Consider the following 7,427-nt stretch of genomic DNA (forward strand, 5'->3'; position numbering starts at 1 on the left):
GTGACACATGTTACGCATATAATCGAGAATCAACTAGAAATGTAGGGTGGGAAGCAATAGTTTCATTAATCAACCTGCCCTCCCCTGCCTTGAAAACGTCGGATGAAATTCCATTTTTCCATCCTTCAAATCAAGGGGTTGGGCTTGGGTTCTATACGTAACATGCCCACCCTCCCCTACTTTTTGAACTTTCAAACTTTCGTCATCTTTATTAATTAATGGTAGCCTGCTAGCCCTTCAAATAGTGTGGGGGAGGAGAGTGATTAGTTTGGAATGCCCTACAATTCTATGGGGTTCATAGGTGGAAGGGTATGACACGAGAAAGTCGAGCCAACCTTTCTTGTTCACAATTGTAGGGTGGGGCTCGATAATTCACTCGGTCGCCCAACATTTCGGATAATAGATTGAATTCGCTAGAATTCCCCCCCACTAGATTAATCAGTAAATTAATAAACCTGCTAGTCTCGCCCTACTATTCTAAGGGGCATGCAGAGTGGATATAGCTGGCCAAACGATTGAGTGAATTGAATCTCTATCGGGCTACGAGCCCCTATATATCTTAGTTGTCGGGTAGAGAAGTACGAGATCGAGTGGTAGATCAACCTTTCAAGCTCGGTCTTCCGGAGGGAAGGATAAATAGATAGCTATGGATCGCGTAGGCCCCATAGATAGTAGGGTGTGGCGGGGATGGGGAGGAAGGATTATAAGTCTTGTTCGTAGCTTCTCCATTAGCAGGCGAGGGAGACTACCATTGAGTCGGGTAGTGGCTCGGGAATGAGTCCTTTTTGGCCAACTTGATCCTATCTCTTCTACTCCATCGGTGAGGGATGGAGGGTCAGGTCTTTCTCGCATGTCGGATACTGTAAACTCTTCCGGCTAGTCGAGATTTGGTAGGTCATGGAATAACGGTTTAGGGGAGGGTGGATCTTTTCATCTCATCAACTAGACAACTAGTCTATTCCGATCGCCAGGCCCCTACTATTTGGGTAGTCGATTGAGCGGTATAGTTGGGATATTAAACTGGCTAGGATCAAATTGCCTTTATTTGAGCATTGTTTTTCTTCATCCGATTCCGAATGCAGCGGATTAGATTTTTTCATTACGAGGCTTAACCAATACCCCTCCTTAGGTCCGGATATTTGGCCTCTCGGTTTAGGACGAGGCCTAACCAATCCCCCTCCTTAGGTCGGGGTATTTGGCCTCTCGGTTTAGGATGAGGCCTAACCAATCCCCCTCCTTAGATCGGGGTATTTGGCCTTGGGGAGCAGCGGATTTTTTATGACGAGGCCTAAACAATCCCCCTCCTTAGGTCGGGGTATTTGGCCTCGGGGAACAATGGGCAACAATTAATTACATATGAATAAATAATTCTAATTGAAAGGACAAGGGACAAGAACAAGAACAAGGACAAGGACAAGGGACAAGGGACAAGGGACAATAGACAAGGGACAAGGGACAAGGGACAAGGGACAATTTTTCTTGCCGGGAGGCCCACCTGCTATGACAAGGGACAAGAGTGAGATACTAAGGAACACACCTTCGTCGACTTCTTTGCCTTGGTATTGACACCAACGAATCAATCATTCACACAAATAGTGCTTGCGAGAGTCCTGTAGAGTATGGGTCTCGAACTTGAGACAACCTGATAATCAAGCTCGTGACGAACCGTCATGTTGCGAGGTGAAACCCAAAAAAGTAATTATATTGCTCCATGAGATGGATAAGCTTTTTTCCACACAAAGGAGTAATTTATTTAGAATATATTTAGCTAGAATAATTGATTTTCAAACTTCTCATTAAACCATCTTTAAGTAATGTTGGTAATGGCATATTATGATGGTTAAATTGTGGTATTGTGATTCTTGCTACTAAGGTTCAAACCTCCTATTGGGATGTTATTGCATAGTGTGCAAGTTGAGGATGAGGTCCCCTTATGTAGCCTCATTGATTCATAACTTTATTTAAAAATGTTTACCCCCAATTGGAAAAACATACCATCTCTAAGTAATATGTATGACTTAAGGTTGATAATTTTGGCATCTACTAAAATATTGTACTTCAAGATCTCTAAACTAGTCAATATAGGTTTATGAATTTACCAGCTTAAATGTAAAACTTGAAATAAGATAACACTATCATTCGAATTAAGTAATTTTATATACTTGATTGGTAAAAACTAATTAGAATGAATCCTACTTATATAATGAGTGTTAATGATTCCCACTTTCAAAATTAGTAAAAGTACATTTTTAAAATTTCACACAACAATTACATTAATGTGAACCTTAATCATTTTAAAAATTCCAATACATTCAAAATCTCATAGAATATCCTACTTTTTGAAATAGTTATATTCATCTTTTAAAGGTATTGTAATGGTGAATTTGTATACTCATGCCATTCTTTATTTAATTTTGTGCATATTTTGAGGGGATTGTTTTGATATATAGACATATTGATAAATGATGTGATTTTGTACAAAGTTAGGTCCATTGTCTTATGTTATCTACCTATGATTTACACACCTCTCTAAGCACCTACTACTTTTCCTCTTTCCCATGGTTGCACAACCTTGTACATTTGTCTTATTCAATTTTTAATTTTATTTTCATGATCCTAGTTATTTTGATGCAAATGTTATCCATTGTAATCTAATACCTTTTTATCCTTGAACTAATTCATGCTCATATAGTTGTCTCGACAATCATGGTTTTACCCTTATCTTGAAAGCTAACTAAATAGAAGTTTGTTTGATATGTTAATGTACTTGCATTTGAGGGCATAATGGATTTAATCCAATCATTAAATTATAAGGGCACAAAATTCAAATCTACATGTTATAATTGGTGTTCTACAAAGTATCTAACATGGCACAATCATTCTAGGAGCATTTGCACCATTCAAGAGTGTTTTTAGAGTTGGGGGGGGGGGGGGGGGGTTAATTAGTATACCAAAAAATACTGTACTTAAACACTTTAACAGTCTAGCAGTAAATCGGTAAAATAGTTTAACAAACAAACCGGTTAACACACATGCAAACCAAATAGCAAATAAGGCATTCACCCACAGAAGCACAATCACCATAACACAAGAGATTTTGGTGTGGAAACCCAAATGGGAAAAACCACGGTAAGATGAAACTCACAAGTAACTATCTGCAGAATAGTAACCAGACCGGTTAAGGTCATACAATATTCTTTACCAGAACAGATCCTGTTAGGAATCTCAATCTCTGTTAGGAGATAAGTCTGATTAAAGGCTACCTTGTGAGAGGATTTCAGATCCACAGATGTGAATGACCTTGTTAGAGGATTTACAAAGGCTTTTCTGGGCCTACCCGGTTAAGGGTTTCTGACTTGTCAAAGATGTGAGTAATCAACAAGTGAATGCTCTAGCAAATGGCACGGTCTGCTTGATTAGATCCATTGTAGCTCATAGCTAATGCATTTCAGCATTACTTCAGTCTTCAGTAAATCCACACTCTGTTGCAGCACACAGACTTGATCTTCTTAGTTAAGATCACACATACAAGAACTTTGACAACCACCACAAAACCTAACAGCTACACTCATACACTCAAAACCCTAGACATGATGTCCTTAAAAGGAATCTGATTTCATGTCGGTCCAATAGGATTATATTGCAAGTTCCTAGGTTCATTGTATCTATACACATTTGGTAACACGACACAAAATCATCGTCAAAGTGTCGGTGGAGGGTAACTCATCACAAAAATATACCGGTTGGTAACTCATCATAGAGTATTACCAGTTTATACAACTTTCCGGTTACCGGTTGGTAACTCAGAGTAATACCGGTTGGTAACTCAGAGTAATACCGGTTTATACAGATTTCCGGTTGACAAAAATTGAAGATTGGGAAAAAGATAACTGCCGCTTCTGGCTCCTTTGCTCCGTTCCGCTTGAGATCTTCAAACCGCTTGATCTCTTTATGCCGCTTGGGTCTTTATACCGCTTGAGATTGGTAAACACTTTCTGCATAACATCGATAGTCTAAAGACTACAACATAATACCGGTTCGGAACAAATACCGGTTGAGCATAATTCATACATTCAAAAAGTGATCTCATAGCAAGTGTGTGTCCATCAATGACAATCACAACATAATCATAAAAAATGCCAATTTTATCCTTGATTTTTCGTATTCTCAAGGTGTTGATCAAGGTGAAGAGCCCTTATGACTCAATTGTATGATAACCTATCAAAGGTATTATCAATATCATTAGTCTCTACAAACATCAATAAGCACGAAAGAAATCAAGGAACCTCAGGGAAAGTAAAGAAGAGTATTTTGTACATCACACGGGTCAAGTTTGTACGCATAGGACAATATCATATTTGTAGATTTGTCCCCAAAAGTTAGCAGTGACTACGTAGTAAATGCATAATATTTTGATTGTTGACTGAATTACCATTCTAGTATGTCTTGTTCTATATTTTGAGATATATAATATTCAAATCCGTATCTTTGGTTTATCAAACTAAGTACGTTTGTATCTATTTATATTTTCCATATTCAATTACTAACAATTATCAATAAATAGTAGTCATTTTTTTGCTTATGTCGATTGTGCTTATTTGTATATATTTCATTATATTAGCAAATATCATAGTAAAAGAAAGCTTATTTTACTTTAAATTTTGGTCAATTCGATTAGTCTACACATCCCTACCTTTTAATAGGGTCTATAATTTACATTTCTAGATATAATATTATTCTTATTTTTCATATATTTGCATCTTTACCGAGGATTTGATTCATATTTGCACAACGTTTGATTAAGTTTGGTTATATATAGTGAGTTACCTATTAGCCCACTATCCCACCCTAGGATATCGTATCATTATGGAATCTATTTAAGTTTGTTTCATGGCTAATAGTCATACATACATTTCAAATTTCGATAAATTCTCATTTTTTAAATTTTTTTTAGATCCCTCTATCCTTACTACTCTCAAGACACATTTTTATAAGGATGCATTCTCTATGGAGGGTTTTTTATATTACATCTCATCTTTCCTCCATGGAGTTGATTAGTACACATCTATCCTTATTAGATACACTTGTCATCTATTCATGTGTTTCAAGATGATCATTTTGGATTGTGATAAACCTTGTAGGATGAACATAGATGATATAGTTTTACTTCCACCAACTAAGCACAATTGTTTCATCCTATGATGATCTCTCTTTCACATGTCATGATGATTTTACATCTATAGAGGCATGCTTTTTAGATAATACATCACCTTTCATACATAATGATGTGATACATGATGCTTATTCTTCTACATCTCATGTTAAATTTATGAATACTTATCCTTCACATTATGATAGTTTATGCTTTGATCCATGATAACTTTAAGAAATCTTTTCTAAAAAAAATATGAATCTTGACGGATCTTGGTCAAAAGCATTATGTTTTGTGGAATATAGTGTCTATTTGGGAAAAAATAATAATCTTACAACAAAATTGTGCACATTTGCCAACAATGTTGGTTTTTGCTGGTAAATTATACATGGTTTAAAAAAGAAGTACATGGCATATTATTGATCAAATTGAATAAATAAAATAATTTATTAGGTGAATAATCATCTAGTTAGAAAAATATTACATGTGGATGAAAAAAATTGAGACACAAAAGGATAGATTAATTCATTTGGCGAATTTAATATTATTCAATGAATGATGATGAACAACTCAAATTGTATTATATGAATAAATTTTGATACAACAATTTTTGGAAATAAAAGTTCTAGAATAGACCTAGTTAAAAGAGAAGTGTAAATTGTCAATGATATTTATTGTGGGTACCATGGAGCATTAATGCATTATTTATTTATTATCCCTAGAATGTCTTGACATCTCATACACATGCAACATTAATTGAAATGAAATGAGATTTTAACAATGTTGATGAGAGCATTTATGGATGGTGATGGTAGCTTAATGTAGAATGTTAACATAGCTTAAATGTGATAGCTATTAAGTTATGTAGCGTGTCATTAGTTCATGATGTTCTTTATGATATCAAATTATATGTATTACAACATCTACTAGTAATTTTCTTTTTCTATGTAAAGCAATACATGGTGCTTGTGCTTATATAAAATTTCACAAGATAGCATAAGCCACCATCTACTTATAATTTTTACCACTAATGTGTTTATTTCTCTTTATAGGGTTCATGATAAAAATAAATGGCGGGGAGATGAATGTTACATGCTAAAAATGTTAGGAAGCTTTGATGACAAATATTTTAAGTGAGAAGGAAGGTTCCATTTTTTAATGTAGATTTCATTATGTTTAGGAATGTTCTTCATCATCTCTTGCAATGGACTTCATCAATTTTTGCATCCACTTTCATTTTCTTTAGGGATATGGATAGAGTGAAATTTTAGTTGAAAACGTGTGAGATGATCTTCTATTGTTCTATCAACAAAATCTTAATGTTTAAAGTTTTTCTCCAATGTTCAACATTCATATCCAAGGCATTGTAGGGTGAGTACATGAAAGGAAATGAAATGTAATGGATATGCTTAATTAAACATCGCTACCAACTTTTTTTGACTGCAATCTTTGCTATGAGACTACACTTTGGTCAGAGTTCCTAGGGAACTACTTAAACCTTAATATTGGGTTAGCTTGGATGAGGTTTTGGAGGTCGTAGAATTAAATGTAGGGTGTTAAAAAAAATAACATACTAAAATACGTACATATGGAATTAGAAATTTTTTTTGCTGTGGTAATTGGAATTTTTTTTTTCTCATGGATAAGCTTCAACAGATCAAAGATCAAATTAATCAGTTTTAGACTGGAAACAATCTTTGATCAAATTCAAGCAATTTGTGTGGTGTTGTACACATCATAGTCTTAATTTTCCTTCTACTACTTTTTTTTGATTGGTAATTTTCCTTCTACTACTTATTGGTAGCTTTATTCTTGTATTTGCATTGATTCAATATAAAAAAATGAGCTCTCAATCTAGCTTATAGGTTCGGTGGTTTCAAACCAAAGATATATTTCATAAAGCTTAAGGCCTAATTTAAGAAAATAATCCTTATGATATAAAAATAAAAATTAAAAATGGAGGCAAGCAAAAAGTTGGTCAAACTTTTGATTTGTTTAGAAAACTTGAAGGTGCTACTAATGTTTGGAAGGAAATAATGTTGACATTCAACATTGCTTTTAGATAATGCTAGATTCATCAAAGGGCCCAAACTAGCCAGTTGGTCATAGTTGCTTTTTGGGGTAAGATGTCAAAGTTTCAACATAACTAACACACATATAAGGTGACATAATCAGGAATTTTTTGCTAGAAATATTATATATAGCTAAAGACCATTTACAAAAGATGGGCACAAAATGAGATAGATTTTGTGAAAAGCGTTTGGTTAAGAGTGTT

Source organism: Cryptomeria japonica, chromosome 3 (assembly GCF_030272615.1).
Source record: "Cryptomeria japonica chromosome 3, Sugi_1.0, whole genome shotgun sequence".
In the NCBI taxonomy this organism is placed as follows: Eukaryota; Viridiplantae; Streptophyta; class Pinopsida; order Cupressales; family Cupressaceae; genus Cryptomeria; species Cryptomeria japonica.